The sequence below is a fragment of the Bos indicus genome, chromosome 24, assembly GCF_029378745.1.
Source record: "Bos indicus isolate NIAB-ARS_2022 breed Sahiwal x Tharparkar chromosome 24, NIAB-ARS_B.indTharparkar_mat_pri_1.0, whole genome shotgun sequence".
Lineage (NCBI taxonomy): Eukaryota > Metazoa > Chordata > Mammalia > Artiodactyla > Bovidae > Bos > Bos indicus.
In genome coordinates this window covers 54,174,115-54,190,664 of record NC_091783.1, presented here as the reverse complement: position 1 = coordinate 54,190,664, position 16,550 = coordinate 54,174,115, and the positions used below count along the sequence as shown (strand labels likewise).

The 16,550-nt window shown below is 42.4% G+C and overlaps 1 non-coding gene across 1 annotated transcript; it reads right to left on the bottom strand.

The window, feature by feature from the left end:
* Positions 1–16,114: 16,114 nt before the first annotated feature.
* LOC139179539 (U6 spliceosomal RNA) lies at positions 16,115–16,221 on the bottom strand. Its single transcript, XR_011563907.1, has one exon. It is a non-coding gene; the product is annotated as a U6 spliceosomal RNA (small nuclear RNA).
* Between the last annotated feature and the right edge of the window lie 329 nt (positions 16,222–16,550).

The following is a 16,550-nucleotide window of genomic DNA, read 5'->3' as shown; positions in this document are numbered from 1 at the left end:
AATGTTTGTTTTGTTTACCATCAGACACTTCAGACCTGGGGCTGAAAAATGCATTGGCCTTGGGAATTATTTGCAATTCTTCTGCACAGATTTGCTTAGTCTCCCTCCATTTATTAACAAATCATGTATCAATATTTATGTCAGTATTGATATTTTACTTATTTTATACTTTGAGTTTTAGTGCAGTATTATTTTATATGTTGTTGCCCAAATTGTTCCAGCATTGTAAAACAGGTTTTTGTAAAAACCAAATAATATTAGTAATTTTTAAAGCAGCAATAAAGAAGGCAACCCTATAAAATAAAGACTATTATTATCCCCACTTCACAAAACAGAAACTGAGGCTCAGAAATCTTAACTAATTTATCAAAGAGTTAACCCCTAACTCTTTGATAAATTTGACAGTTAACCCCTAACTCTTTGATAAACTCTTTGATGATTTGAACCCCTAATTACAGGGATCCAAGACAAGAATAAATTTTACACACTGTTTCCTCTAGTGTCCACCAGAAAAAACTGGAGAAAAGCCAAACTCAATGCTTGTACTGCACTTAAATGAAAAATCTAATGTCCTAGGAAAGCAGACTATTATAACACAGAAATATGATATGAGGCAAAACATAGTCACTTAATATTATCCTCCTATCTGGCCATAATCAGATCTTACCCTCTATTGAAGAGCAACTAGATGCAGAAAAACACCAAGCAAATGTCTACAAAGAGCAAAAATGACGTTGGGGAGTAAAGTGAAGCCAGGCTATTACTGTTCATCCAGGCATTACCAGCTAGCTCCAGGTCTTCAAACGTTAACATGTGAAAAGTGACCAATTTGAATTTTCTCTCCTATTCCTCAACTTCTTCTACCTGTCCCATTTTTAAAAGCTCCCTTTAAAACTCCTGGATTGCAGAGATGAATGACTGGGCAAAACAGTAAATAGGGATTTAGGAGATTTTCCAATTCCAAGTCAAAGCTTGTCTGAGTAGGAACTGTCCGTTACCTCCTGCTCTCAGTAGGAATTGCCCACGGTCCCCTGGCGGAAAAGCCTGGAGAGAAGGGACGGGAGAGGTGGGTGTGTCCAACCTTCATTTTCTCAGCCCCTCAGTGCACACAGGACCAGCCCAGCAGCTCTGAAAGAGGGGTGCTTGACAGAGGGGAACTCTAATTCCACTCTCGCCCCTGGGATTCCTGCTTGCCTCTGCACTGTTCCCAAGTCCAGAGTCAATCTAAATCCTCCAGTTTAGAATTCATCTCCGAAGGCTGGAGAAGCGGAACCCAGCCCTTCACCCTTTCCCTCCTGTGTCTGCCTCCCTGACGTGTGTCCTCGCTCTTATCTTGCCAGGGTCAGCCACCTTGCCTCCCACCCAGAGCACACCTGTGTCACACTTCACTCTGGATCCAGAGGACTCGGCATCTCAACTTTATTTCTAATTCTACCCAATCCTCAATGCTGCTCACCAGTTTGTTCTCTCTACCAGCCAAGTCTAAGTGCTCTTAGAACCATTTTAAAATAAGTCACTAACTCCGAATTGCATCCTCTGGGAAATATCCCTGTGAAAAGATGGAGAGCAGATTTCCAACAGCAGCTCTGCACTAAAACCACCTATTAAATCCTGGGGCCCAGGCCATGATCAGGACCAATTAACTTAGAAGCCTTGGAAGAGACACTCAGGCACTGACATCGCTAAACATCCCCCTGGGGTTCCCAATCAATGACTTCTGTGTGGAGACTCAGAACCTGCCGGCAGAAGTTGAGCAAGGTAGACATTCACTTCTACTTTGTTTCTGGGGAAAAAACAAACAAAACAAAACACCAATGATGTGAAGCAAAAAGCTACACGTGGCTGCATTTGCAACACTCTTCTAGAACATCTGGGGTGTTCTGCTTATGCGGCATATGGGTAACTCTAGATAGAAAAACCCAGAATTTGGCAAAGGTATGGCTGCAGGTTGTCGTGTCTAAGGATGATGGTGGCGGAGGTGCAAGGGTGAGATCTACTTCTTGGAAGGAGGAGCACCCAGAATCCTTAAAGGAACGAAGGTGCGTTAGGACCTCTCTCTCTCTGTCTCTATCTAAATAAGGCACAGCTGAGAGCCAAGAGTGTCCCTAGACAACATCTATTAGAGGACTGCCTCCCTTTCCAAGCCAAGGATTTTAACAGTTTGGTCTTCTCACACTTTGTCTCCTTTTTTAATCATTCCCTCTGTGGCAGAGATTGCTAACTCTTCCTCAATATTCATTCTCCTCTTCTCATAGGAATAGAACCTTTGAGTTTCAGCTGGCCATATGATAGATTAAATTAAATGATGTCTCTTAAAAAAAAAAAACACTCCAGGAAAAAAAAAAATCATTACATTACCTCAAAAAACAGATATCATTAGTTCCTGCTTTGGGTCACAAAATATCTCCACTCCTGAAGGAATCTCTTCTTCCCCTCCCTGCAGTTCAAGCCCAAACAGAATCCCATCTTCCTCATCAGGCCTTAGTTGATCATCCTCTCCTTTCTCTGAACTCTGTAGACGTACCATCTCGTCTATATCACTCCCTGCCACTTAGTCCCACACTATTTTTCATTATAACACAAGACTTCCAAGTTTATCAGGCCTGCCTTCCATTAGAGTCTAAATACCAGAGTTCTTTTCTTTTAGTTCACACATCCTATTTGGCCCAACATGGTGTGCTCCTAAAATACTCATTAAAGGGATAAATGATACCCTTCAAATAAGTGTGCATGTGCAGCTTACAGAAAGCCAAGCAGAATAAATGTCATTCTATTCATACACTGAGTAACCAAATGGCAGAATACCTTAAACTTTAAAAATCAAATTAATGGAATTTTGACATTTGCAATCATGCACGAAGCCAACATCATGTACTTTAAATTTTGCCTTGACAGCAATAGATGTTTCTCTTGACTCACCTCGCTAACAATAAGTAAGTTCTAGCTGCAAACTCAGGTCCCCGCACAGCTGTTTCCCCTGCCATTTCAAAGCCCATCATAATCCTGTATTTTATTGGGCTTCATTGAAATAATATTCATTATTTTTCAAACATTTGTATGCTAAATGATAACCTGGAGTATCACAAATAAATAATTCTAGGAATTTCCAGTCTAGTTTAGTTAGATGGTTCACCTACTAGGTGAACTTTAATATTTGTGCCCTACATCCCAAGAACAAATCCAAGAGAGGACAAAAGACATCTGATTCTGTTATGCGTCTAACTTCATGAGAAGGTATGAAGTGTCACTCAGCACAAGAATTGACCATAGAATGAATGTTTTGAGTGCCTGAGTCAATCTGTGTAAATCACTTAGAAAAATCCCCAGCAACACAGTAAGTATTTGAAAAGTGTTAGCTACTATTAGTAGTATTATTCATATTATTTACATATAAAATCATAATATTCAAGGTAATGTCAAAAAAAATTCAATCCCAGCTGTAAGTATTGACAACATTTGAAACCTAGATGAGTGTGGAGGTAAAAAGCAGAGTGTGATGAACTTGGTGAGTTGTTCATAACTGGGAATTTATCAATTAAACTTTCAGGAGCATTAATGAGGAATGCAAAAATTAAAGTGTAATGAATTTATTATGTAAATATATTCCTTATCCGTATTTTCACTGTTATCACAAAAGAGCAAAAAGGAAACAACAGTGTTCCAACAGGACACATTTAATGAAAAATCTATGGAACTTATACATTTATGAAATAGTACAAATGTAAAAGGAAATAAATGTACTCAGTTTATTTATCTCAAAGTCTTGGAGATTTTTTTAAATAGACAAATGGTTAGGATGGTAAATTATATGTTATACATATTTCATGAGAAAAAAATTTTAAGTGTACATAAAACAATGCAATATTCTTAAAAGTAGCAACAACCATGCTGATACTTTGAAATTTTGTAACTTCTAGATAAACTACATTTATGAAAAAGTGTTAGGAGTCCATCAGAAGAGGAACTAATTTTTAAGCAAAATGGCATTAGGAAGAATGACTTGCTGACAAGTTTGAAAGGAGAGAGATTTACAGGTGCACGATCAAGATTTCCTTGGCTTTAAAAGGAAGCCCTACCCTAAATGTATAGTTAACTAGACTCTTCTGTTCGAGAAAAGGGGTACTGAGTTGAATTTGAAGAGATATAAAATATGATGTCATAATATGAAACCATCAGCTATTCAAAAAGCAACGTCTGCTCACTAGTGAAATGAGCGGTGCAGATCTTAAGCACTACAGGAGTCTGACATGAAGGCGGCGGGGCTAGTGGCAGGGGAGGCTTTTTAGAGGCAGGCTGTGAGCCACGTCCTGAAGGACGACAGAGGGGCAGGAAAGGAGGTGGAAGACGCAAGACTTTGAGGGACAGTGAGCAGGCAGAGAATTAACAGATGAAAGCTCACAGGGGTGGCTGAATTTATCCACCCCTTTCCAATTCCTTTTCCAATTCTAGTGGCTGTAATCAGGTCCATGCGGTCCTGGGAGACGTACTAGTGTCTGGAGATTTCCACCCTGCCTCAACCCCTGCCATCGACCCAGAGAACAACAGAGGCTGAGAGAGAAAAGCAAGAGCATAAAGTGAGACTGTACACGTGGGATCCTGCCAAGTTTTACAAATGCAAACGGTGCTCATTGCTTCAATCAGTGCTTTATTATTAAATTACTTTTAAAAGAATTAAAAACTGTATTACCAAAGTAGCCTCAGTGGCACGACATACCTTAACAGCAAAGAAAGTCGTTGAGTAAGAAAAGAGGTGTTTTTTCATGTTCTGATTGTTGGTGACTAAGCTATGGTTCCAGAGTTCCTGCCTCACGCCTGGTGATGGGTTCCCAGCTCCTCCAGGCAGTCGGCTCCAGGAGCCCTCTCCGTATTTCCCCTTCCATCGCAGGCCTATTGGACTCTAGTTCATCTTTTTACATTTGTGTTCCCCCCTCCGCCCCCACCCCTCCTACTAGGTGAGGAGCTTAGGTCAGGGCCCCTGTTAAGACCCAGGTTCCGGAGTCAGAATGCCCAAATTTGAATCCTGTCACTGCTATTCTCTAGCAGTGTGACCTCAGGTTAAATCACCCAACTTCTCTGAACCTCACTTTTCTGATTTATCAACAGAGATTGTGAGTCTATAAGTTAACTCATTAAAAGCACTTTAGATAGTTAGTGCATGCTTATAGTGAACATTCAAAATGTTAACTGTTTGATTGACCCAGAGCCTAACACAGGGTCTGGCATATAACGTGTGCTCAGGAAATACTACTGGAAGGAAGGAAGGAAAGAAGAAAGAAAAGGAAGGAAGGAGGAAGACAGGAAGGAAAAAATTTTTTTACTGAGTAGAAAAAACTTGTATTTCTCTTTGCATCTCTCCCAAAACCTAGCACAGCGATGAGTAGATCTGTGTTCAAAGAAAGGCTTCAAGGCAAAGATTCTACATAAAATGAAGAAACAAAGCCATTGATGGGGTGGAATTCCAGGTCCCCCTGAGAGATTTTTTTTGACCAGAGATCTTATCTTCAAGAAGTCCTGTTCAGGCACCAACACAGGAGATACCCTTGAGAGCTCCCTGAACTTCACTTCCTGCAGGGGAGGGGTGAATATGAACGGGAACAGGAAGAGCTGCACTCCGATTCCCGAAATGTGGACCTCCTATAATGTGCACAATGCTGCTGCCACACCCTTCCTGAAATTCTGGACTCGTCCTTTCATAACAATTCACAGAAGCATTAGAATTTTGGAGCTAATCACTGGCTTGTGAAACACACCCAAGAACCAGCAACTGGCAGGTGTAGACCTGTCCAAGATTTTATGGGTGGAAAATAGGTGGTATGGGTAACTTCACTTGGATTAACGCCAGAGTTATCGAAAAACAGCTTATTCCCCACAAGACTGCACTGGTTTTCCATCAGACATATGGACTGTATCTCACCTAAACTCTCCAACATATTGAAGAGAACTTTTATAAACATAAAGATGAGACTTTAATTTTATTTTATTTTTATTTTATTTTATTTTTATTCTTTTTTTTTTTTTACTTTTAAATTTTATTTTATTTTTAAACTTTACATAATTGTATTAGTTTTGCCAAATATCAAAATGAATCCGCCAAAGGCATACATGTGTTCCCCATCCTGAACCCTCCTCCCTCCTCCCTCCCCACACCATCCCTCTGGGTCGTCCCAGTGCACCAGCCCCAAGCATCCAGTATCGCACATCGAACCTGGACTGGCAACTCGTTTCTTACATGATATTCTACATGTTTCAATGTCACTCTCCCAAATCTTCCCACCCTCTCCCTCTCCCACAGAGTCCATAAGACTGTTCTATACATCAGTGTCTCTTTTGCTGTCTCGTACACCAGGTTATTGTTACCATCTTTCTAAATTCCATATATATGCATTAGTATACTGTATTTATGTTTTTCCTTCTGGCTTACTTCACTCTGTATAATAGGCTCCAGTTTCATCCACCTCATTAGAACTGATTCAAATGTACATATACACAATGGAGTAAAGACTTTAATTTTAAAGACTGAAATATTTTAAAAATTTTGGGGGCAAAAGTCAGGATTCTAGTTCTAGTTCCATTACTTTCTGAACCCTAAGGCCAAGGACATGTCATTCAACATCTCTGAAATGGAGCAGGAAGCCCTGCTGTGCCTACGCTGGGTGGGGGACTGTTGCAACCATTTATTCATGCAACAAACATTTATTGGGTACCTACTATGGGCTTCCCTTGTGGCTCAGACGGTAAAGAATCTGTCTGCAATGCAGGAAACCCGGGTTTGATCCCTGGGTCAGGAAGATCCCCTGGAGGAGGAAATGGCAACCCACTCCAGGATTCTTGCCTGGAGAATTCCCTGGACAGAGGAGCCTGGCAGGCCACAGCCCATGGGGTCACAAAGAGTGGGACACAACCGAGATCTGAAAGCACTGAGGCTATGTTCTCTCCCTCTAAAAAGAAACCCAGGTTTGCTCAGGGCAAGTGATCTGTCCAAAGTACTTGCACTCTGGGTTTCCCTATAGGTCAGCACTGATTCTCGTGCCCAGATAATACCCTCTTTCTCTAGCTCTCTTTCTCTGCTTTTCTGCTGGTCTTTTCCTTCTCTGTAATAAAGCTGTTTAAAAGGCACAAAGACCAAGCAAGAAGAGACAGTGTCACTACGTTGACAGAAACAGGATTTGACCTTCAACACAGCCTGAGCTGGGTGCTTTACCATCAGGTTTGTGTGTGTGTGTGTGTGTGTGTATTAAGCCTGCCTTTGGAGAACCTGAGCTCTGGCCCAGACGTCTGAAGGAAATCAGTTTGCCGTAGAATTGTGCAGACAACCACAGCTCTCCGCTTTGGTAAAAGAAACCAGACTGAGGCAGTTTGTAAAAACTTCTCTAATGGTGTGTGAGCGCCATCTGATGCCCAGAGGCAGGGGTGGCTTCAGTCTCTAGTTTCAGGCTCAACATACTAACCACAGAATGTGGTTATCAAAATAAGGAGCCACGCTCTAAGATCCATGAATTTTCTTGTCAATTTTCTTGTCAATAATGCATAGCTAGTAGCAGCCATTATGACTGCTAGAAACCTCGGTTGTAAGTGGGGTGTTCATATTTTTCTTTTTAAGTCTTTATTGAATTTATTATAATATTGCTTCTGCTCTATGTTTTGATTTTTTGGCCACGAAGCATGTGAGATCTCAGTTCCCTGACTAAGGATGAAACCTGCTCCCTTGCATTGGAAGGTGAAGTCTTAACTACTAGACAGCCAGGGAGGTTCCCCCGTATTTTTCTTTATATCAATTTTATGCTATACTTGTGGCCTGAGTCTTATTAAGATATAGATCATATACGTCTATGTATATTATATCACCTCCAATTTCACTGATTGAACTAACTTGCTAAGTACCTACTATGTGAGACACCCTTTCTTGGTACTTCGAGGAAACACAAATGAATAAGGAGGAAAAAACCTTGCCCCTAGGAGTTTCCCTGCTTGCAAAGGAGATAAAACATCTTGACAACTTAGGAGGAAAAAGCAATATTACCAGTGTTATGAGAGGGAATTGAAGGAAGCTCGGGGAACACTCAGACAATGATCCACTCTCTTGTAGCTGAGAGGCTGAGAGGGTCTGGGGAGGTTTTTTGAAAGGTGGGTATGAGATCGTTTGGGGTGAGTGCTGCCCTGTGGTAGGGGGCATTCCTCTCCTTGAGACCCTGGTGGGCTCGGCCAGGGGAGAACTGTGGCAGGTATAGATCAGCCCACTACACTGAACCCTGGGGCTGAGGGGTGGAGGGACTCCTGATAACAGACGCAAGGGTAAAGCAGGAGAGTGTGCCTTGGGCACAGGAAGAAAGCTCAGGTGCTACTGACAACCCGTTCCCTGCCAATCCAAATGCCTATGGCCCTCAGCTCTGGACTCAACATCCAGCAGATTGATTCCCACCCCCCAGGTTGGCTGAGACCACTGAACGTGGGCTTTGAATTCAGGAGTGCCTCCCGAGAAAGAACAAAGGTCAGGAGCCACTGCGTGGAGCCTGAACTTAATCAAATGCGCCTTCTTTTCACTACCCTCTGGTGAGCTCACCAGTGGGGTTTTAACTGCATACAAGTACGCTAGGACCTAGAAAGGCTTTCAGGGGACACGCGGGCATGGACACTAGACCCTCAATTTCCGTGTGCTTCCCTAAGAGTGACTGCCCTGCACAGGCTCCGGGCTGGAGCAGGGTCACCCCGACCTCCCCTCCCACAGTCCTACCCCCTCACAAAGGAGAGATGCGGCCTTCAGCCCGGCGGACTGGAGCACTGCCCCAGGTTACCAGACTGGTGGACAACGTGAGAAAGCACCTCCCCTGAGGGCAAAGCAGAGCGAGTGAGGCAGGAAATCCTGAAGGATTTTGTCTTCTATGGCTGCGTGCATGTTCCCTCCACTCTATGACAAGAATTTAGACGTGGAATGCTGTCAAAGGAATGCACTTGAATGGGACTGAGAAAGAAAACCACTGTGTGTTACAAAGATTTGGCTGCGTGGGGTGAAAATGAGGAAGAGTTTTGTCCATTGATTACATGGTGGGCATATTTTATGACCAGATAACTCAAAGCAGTAGCTTCAGAAAGACATTTGAAGCACACACGCAATAATCTGGTAACTGCATATTTATAACTACCGAGCTTATGTTTAAATATCAAGTATGTATGTCAGAGGGGAGATACAGATTTTCACATAATTTGGAGGCAATGAAATCAAAAAGAAAGGAAGGGGAAAGGAAGAAGAGAGAAAGACAAGGGCTCTGGAGGGTAGGAGCAATTCAGAATCTCTTTCCGCTCACCTCACCCCTATTTGGGATTTTTTTTTTTTTTTTTTTTTTATTGGCTGCTCTGGGTCTTCATTGCATCGCAAGGGCTCTATAGTGGGCGGGCTCAGTAGCTGTAGCAGGCAGGTTCTCCAGTTGCATTCAAGGGCTTAGTTACCCCAAGGAACGTGGGACATTAGTTTCCCGACCAGGGATTGAACCCACGTCCCCTGGGTTCAAAGGTGGGTTCTTAACCACAGACCACCATGCAAGTCCCTATTTGGGCTTTATTGCTCAATTAGGAACCTTTTCTATGATGTGTATTGTTTCTTTGTTTCAACTTGTTTAATGTCCTTTAGTCAGAGACCAAATAGCCATACCTCACCCTCCCCAGCTGTCCTTCCACTTCTTTTCCTTTGATATTTCAGTATCCCAAGCATGAAAGGTGTTAAAGGTATTCCTCCAGAAAGGATTCATGGCATGAGTCTGGGGAACGCTGAACACTCCCCTCTCTCCTAGAGAGTCATAATGCACAGCAGCTCTGTCTCCCCGTCTAGGCTGCAGGGGCCATGTCTATGGTGCTCACCACTGTGCCTACTTCACGGAGACCAAGTAGGCACCCAGTGAATATGATGCGAATGGATCAGGGTACCAGAGGCCCTTAATAAAAGGGTATATATACGAAAACCTCGGCAATGTTCTTTAACCCAATGTTTTCCTGAGTATTTCACCCTAGAACTCGTGTGTGTGTGTCCTGCTAAGACACTTTTCCTGCAGAGACAATCCCAGCAACAGTGGCAAATGGTTGTCTTATTAGACCTATCTAGAGACAGTTTCTTCACCTGGTAACACATGTTGCCACAGGTACAGCCTAGCTCTTGGGTGCACAAGGGAACATAGGAATACTCACCACCCACATTTTGCTGGCTCTTACATTTAACTGCCACGCAAGACCTTAAACCCCTCGAGGCCCCTTTGTGTATTTCTGAGAATCCCCCAAGCCCCGTCTTAAACATAATCACAGGAAAGCCTGGTCAGGTATCAGGTGGAGCCCCCCGGCCATCTCCTCTGGTGACATAAGATACCACCGCACCCTGCAGAACCTGCCTTCTCTGGAAGGCACCGGTGTCATCCCCTCCAGGCTGTCCCTGAGCATCATAACCACGCCTGTTTCTTCTGCCAGCTACTGCCCCATTTGCCAAGCACTGCAGCCTGATAAACACCTTGTCCACTGTGCTGATGTTCTGGAACGACTGAGAAGCCAAAACTACTCTGCATTCTTTGGAATCTTCAGTGTGCCGATGCCACCTTGCATTCCATGTCCAACTGGGGAGATCCTTGCTGGGGGTTATACTCTGCCTGCCAGGAAGTGCCTCATCCCCCAACAGAAGTAGGCTAAGATGTGGTCACCCGGAGGAGAGTTTCCCAGAGATATATCTGAACATGGATACTGTGTGGGTTTGAGCTATGAACCACCCACCAAGTCAACAGAGAGAACGGTGTTCAGCTCTATCCTCCCTGCAGAGCTGCTCTCTGCCTTCTCACCTACCACTGGCCCAGCAATCAGCCCTCCTCTCTCGCCCTCCAGTGGTGGAGCCTCTCCTCAGAGAGCACCCAAGACCTTCTAATTGCTGACATCAGGGCAAAAGAGTCAGACACCACGTAGTGACTAAAACATGAACAACAATAACAAAGCTTATTATTGTTATTAATAATAACAGTAATTAACGTTCCCCTTAATTAAGATAAGGGGAACCTTATCTTAATCTTTGCACCACAGTTCCCTTTACAGTGTCCAACACAAAGAAGGTCTACAATAAGTATCTGGCCCTTAAATTACTAAATATTTCTTTATTGCCAAATATAAGTGAGCATTGTGCTAAGAATCAAGGGAGAAAGAATAAAAGAACAAGACATGGAACCTGCTCTCAAAGAGTTATTTTCTTGTTTAAACAAAACAATACAGGCAAGATTCAGAAAAGGGTGACCCATCACCACTATTCTTTAACATTACTCTGAAAGTGCTAACCAAAATAATAAGATGCAACAGTAAAATAAAGAGGAAAACACTGGAAAGGAGAAAAAGTCACCAGTACTTGCAATGATATGATGTGAATAGCTGAAAAATCCAGTTTAAAAAAAAAAAAAACAATTTTAAACAATTTTCTAGAAACAGAGAGTTCAGTAAGGTGGTCAGTTACAAAATTAATATATTGAGATGGATAGTTTTCTTAAAAATCTAAAGTAATCATATAAAATATAATGAAAAAAAATCTTCCTTTTACTGTAAAATACAAATACCCAAGCATCAATTTAACAAGAACTATGAGAAATCTACATAAGGAAAACTATAAAGTTCTTCTGAAATATATAAAATATGACAAGTATTCAAAATATATTTCTAGATAGCTCAATATTTTTAAGTCAATACTTTTCAAAGTTTATGTTTCATAACACTCCATTCAAAAGCCCAACATATGTATTTTTGCAATATGAAACAATAAAACCAAATTCATCTGGAAGAATAAAAATATAAGAGTAGTTAAGAATTGTAGGAGATAAGAGAGACCTATCCTTCCAGATACTGAAGCGTATCATTGAGTGAATCTATTACACAAAGGACAGACAAATCAATAGAATTTAATGGATAACTTAGAGGCAGAATCAAGACAATATATTTGGGAGAAGATGAACTATTAAGTAATGCTATTAGGCCACAGGCTAATTCTTGGATAAATAAAATAGAATTCCCTACTTCATACATCAGCTACCTTTTGCTATACAACCAGGAAAACTCCAAAGCTTAGGGGCTTAAAAACAGCTTCCAATTATTTAGTTCACTTTTCTGTGGGACAGCAATTTGGGCTAGACCCAGCAGAGCAGCTCTTCTTCAAGTCTTGATGCTTCTGCTGTCAGCTACTGCTCAGCTGATACCTTGGCTAGGAACCAACTGGTCTAAGAGAACCTCACTGACATTCTGGAAGTTGACTTGCTGTCACCTGGAGTGATGGAGAGCAATAAGGCCACATGCTCACCCAGCAGGCTTGATCACCTGGTGGCCCTGGAGAGTTCCCCGAGAGCTAGGAGAAGCACCAAGGGTCTCATAAGTTATAGCATTGGAACCACAAGCTGTCATTGCCACTGATTCTATTGGTCAAAGCAAGTCACAAGGCCAGACTTAAGCGGTGGGTAAACAGATTCCACCTCTTCATGGGTAGAGCTGCACCCTGACACTGCAGAAAGGAGTGGTCCTGAGAAGGATGAATTGAAGATTGTAGCCATTTTTGCAACCTGTCACAACTATTAAACCTAATAAACATAGAACATATAATGATTTTGGTGAAACAATAAAATCACAGAAAACTTAGATGAAAATACGGAGAAATATTGATGGGAAGAGAAGTGAGAGACAGTTTTTAAGCAAAACAACAAAACTAGATCCCATAAAAGAAAAGATGGATGGTTAATTCTCTAAGCATTTAACATTTTGAGAAAAACACCATAAAAATATAAAAAGTAAATGAGGAGAGAAAAATTAAAATGCTAGGAAAGGGTTAATGCATAAAGAGTTTTCATAATTTTCCAATGTTAAAAAACATACATAAAAGTAAAAACTGTAAATTATCAATAATGATTTAAAAAATGTCCACCCTCAATAGTAACCAAAGGTATGTAAACTAAACCGGTAATAACATACAATTGTTGGCCTGTATCGCAGTAAAGAATCCGCCTGCCAATGCAGGAGAAGCAGGTTCGATCCTTCCCTGGATCAGAAAGATCCCCTGGAGAAGGAAATAGCAACCCACTCCAGTATTCTTGCCTGGAAATTCAATGAACAGAGGAGTCTGGAGGGCCATGGGGTCCCAAAGAGTCAGACACGACTTAGTGACTTAAACAATAAGAATCAGCAAAGATGTTTCTTTCTAATAAGACGGTGTTATCAAAGGTTTGGAGCAAGGAATGAACACACAGTTGATGAAAATGTGAAGTAGAAGAATCTGGATAGTGGTTTGGCAATAGCTGGCAAAAAATTAAGGACATATATTTGATATTAAGAAGAGGTGGCAAGAATACACAGAACTGTACAAAAAAAATCTTCACGACCCAGATAATCACGATGGTGTGATCACTCACCTAGAGCCAGATATCCTGGAATGTGAAGTCAATTGGGCCTTAGAAAGCATCTCTACGAACAAAGCTAGTGGAGGTGATGGAATTCCAGTTGAGCTATTTCAAATCCTGGAAGCTGATGCTGTGAAAGTGCTCCACTCGATATGTCAGCTAATTTGGAAAACTCAGCAGTGGCCATAGGACTGGAAAAGGTCAGTTTTCATTCCAATCCCAAAGAAAGGCAATGCCAAAGAATGCTCAAACTACCACACAATTGCACTCATCTCACACGCTAGTAAAGTAATGCTCAAAATTCTCCAAGCCAGGCTTCAGCAATACGTGAACCGTGAACTTCCAGCTGTTCAAGCTGGTTTTAGAAAAGGCAGAGGAACCAGAGACCAAATTGCCAACATCTGCTGGATCATCAAAAAAGCAAGAGAGTTTCAGAAAAACATCTATTTCTGCTTTATTGACTATGCCAAAGCCTTTGACTGTGTGGATCACAATAAACTGTGGACAATTCTGAGGTAGATGGGAATACCAGACTACCTGACCTGCCTCTTAAGAAACCTATACGCAGGTCAGGAAGCAATAGTTATAACTGGACATGGAACAGACTGGTTCCAAATAGGAAAAGGAGTATGTAACGGCTGTATGTTGTCACCCTGCTTATTTAACTTCTATGCAGAGTACATCATGAGAAACACTGGGCTGGAAGAAACACAAGCTGGAATCAAGATTGCCGGGAGAAATATCAATCACCTCAGATATGCAGATGACACCACCCTTATGGCAGAAAGTGAAGAGGAACTACAAAGCCTCTTGATTAAAGTGAAAGAAGAGAGTGAAAAAGTTGGCTTAAAGCTCAACATTCAGAAAACTAAGATCATGGCATCCGGTCCCATCACTTCATGGGAAATAGATGGGGAAACAGTGGAAACAGTGTCAGACTTTATTTTTTTGGGCTCCAAAATCACTGCAGATGGTGAATGCAGCCATGAAATTAAAAGACGCTTATTCCTTGGAAGGAAAGTTATGACCAACCTAGATAGCATATTCAAAAGCAGAGGCATTACTTTGCCAACAAAGGTCCATCTAGTCAAGGCTATGGTTTTTCCAGTGGTCATGCATGGATGTGAGAGTTGGACTGTGAAGAAAGCTGAGTGCTGAAGAACAGATGCTTTTGAACTGTGGTGTTGGAGAAGACTCTTGAGAGTCCCTTGGACTGCAAGGAGATCCAACCAGTCCATTCTAAAGGAGATCAGTCCTGGGTGTTCTTTGGAAGGACTGGTGCTAAAGCTGAAACTCCAGTACTTTGGCCACTTCATGCGAAGAGTTGACTCATTGGAAAAGACTCTGATGCTGGGAGGGATTGGGGGCAGGAGGAGAAGGGGACGACAGAGGATGAGATGGCTGGAGGGCATCACCGACTCAATGGACATGAGTTTGAGTGAACTCTGGGACTTGGTGATGGATAGGGAGGCCTGGCATGCTGCAATTCATGGGGTTGCAGAGTCGGACACGACTGAGCAACTGAACTGAACTGAACTGATTTGAACCCAGTTGTTCCTTTTTTCCTTTTTTAAAAAAATAAATTCTTTTTTTTTTTAAATTTAACAAGTGAGGCAATTTACTAACCCAGCATCACTTGCTCAAACGCTCCTTGCTGTCAACCATCACCTGTCTGGAGATGCTGTCTGGACCCTCCCTCTGTGAGGTGTCAGCCTGTGGGCCCCTCTCAGAGCTTTCCCGCCATTTTCAGAGGACCCCACGCTCCCGCCTGCACTGAGGAGGCAGGATGCCGGGTCCCTGTGCGCCGCTCCATCTCAGTCACTAAGCCTCTCCAGCGCCAGCCCAGGGACAGGTGTAAAACTGGTTCTCATGGTTCAGAGCAAGTGCTTGAAGCCAGCCAGCTAACAGTGCCTACCCGTTCAGTGATTTCGGCCTCTCAGATCCTCTAAGCAAGGCTGCCGGGCGCTGACAGACTCCCAGGGGCCTCTCTCCATCACTTGGCTTCTAGCTGCCTTCGCCCCCTGCCAGGGCACCGGGAGCGACAGCGTTTCCCATGCAGCTTCCGGGCATCGGGGGTCTCAAGAGAGTTCCCCGTGTTCTACCGCTGGTCTCTCTCTGGACACACCGCTGTGCTTATCCACAGACAGGAATGGGTAGGGAGAGACATTTGTGGGTGGCAGGATTTTTCCTGTTTAGCTAGAATTATTTATTTTCTTTTTAAACTTTTAAAATTATTTTTTAATTGAAGTATGGCAAAAGAGTCGGACTGGACTGAGCAAATGAACTGAACTGAACTGATAACTGCTGTTGAATATATATATCACAGGGGTATAATGTAATGTGGTATTGGAGAAAACTCCTGATAGTGCCTTGAACAGCAAGGAGATCAAAGCAGTCAATCTTAAAGGAAATCAACCTTGAACATTCATTGGAAGGACTGATGCTGAAACTGAAGCTCCAATACTTTGGCCACCTGATGCAAAGAGCCGACTCCTTAGAAAAGACCTTGATGCTGTGAAAGATGGAGGGCAGGAGGAGAAGGAGGCAACAGAGGATGAGATGGTTGGATGGCATCACTGACTCAATGGACATGAGTTTGAGCAACCCTGGGAGATCGTGATGGACAGGGAAGCCTGGCAAGCTGCAGTCCATGGGTTCTCAAAGAGTCGGACATGACTGAGCAACTGAACAACAACAAATAATATGAGTCACAATTTTTTTTAATTTTAAATATGGAACGCTTCACGAATTTGCATGTCATGCTTGCGCAGGGGCCATGCTAATCTTCTCTGTATCGTTCCAATTGGTTATATCCCATTTTTAGTTATATGAATGTTGGCTGTATTCCCTGCAATGTACAATATATCCTCATAGATTATTTTATACCTAATAGCTTTTCTCTCTTACTCTCCTTTCTTCTCCCCACTAGTAATCACTAGTTGTCTATATCTGTGTCTGCTTCTTTGTTAATATTCATTAGTTAGCTGTATTTTTTTGATTCTCTATAAAAGTGATAGTGTACAGTATTGGGTCTCCTCTGTATGACCTACTTCACTTGGCATAGTGCCCTCTGAGTCCATTTATGTTGCTGCAAACCGCATATTTTTGTTCCTTTTTATGGTTGAGTAGTATTCCTTTGAATATATACCATATCTTCTTTGT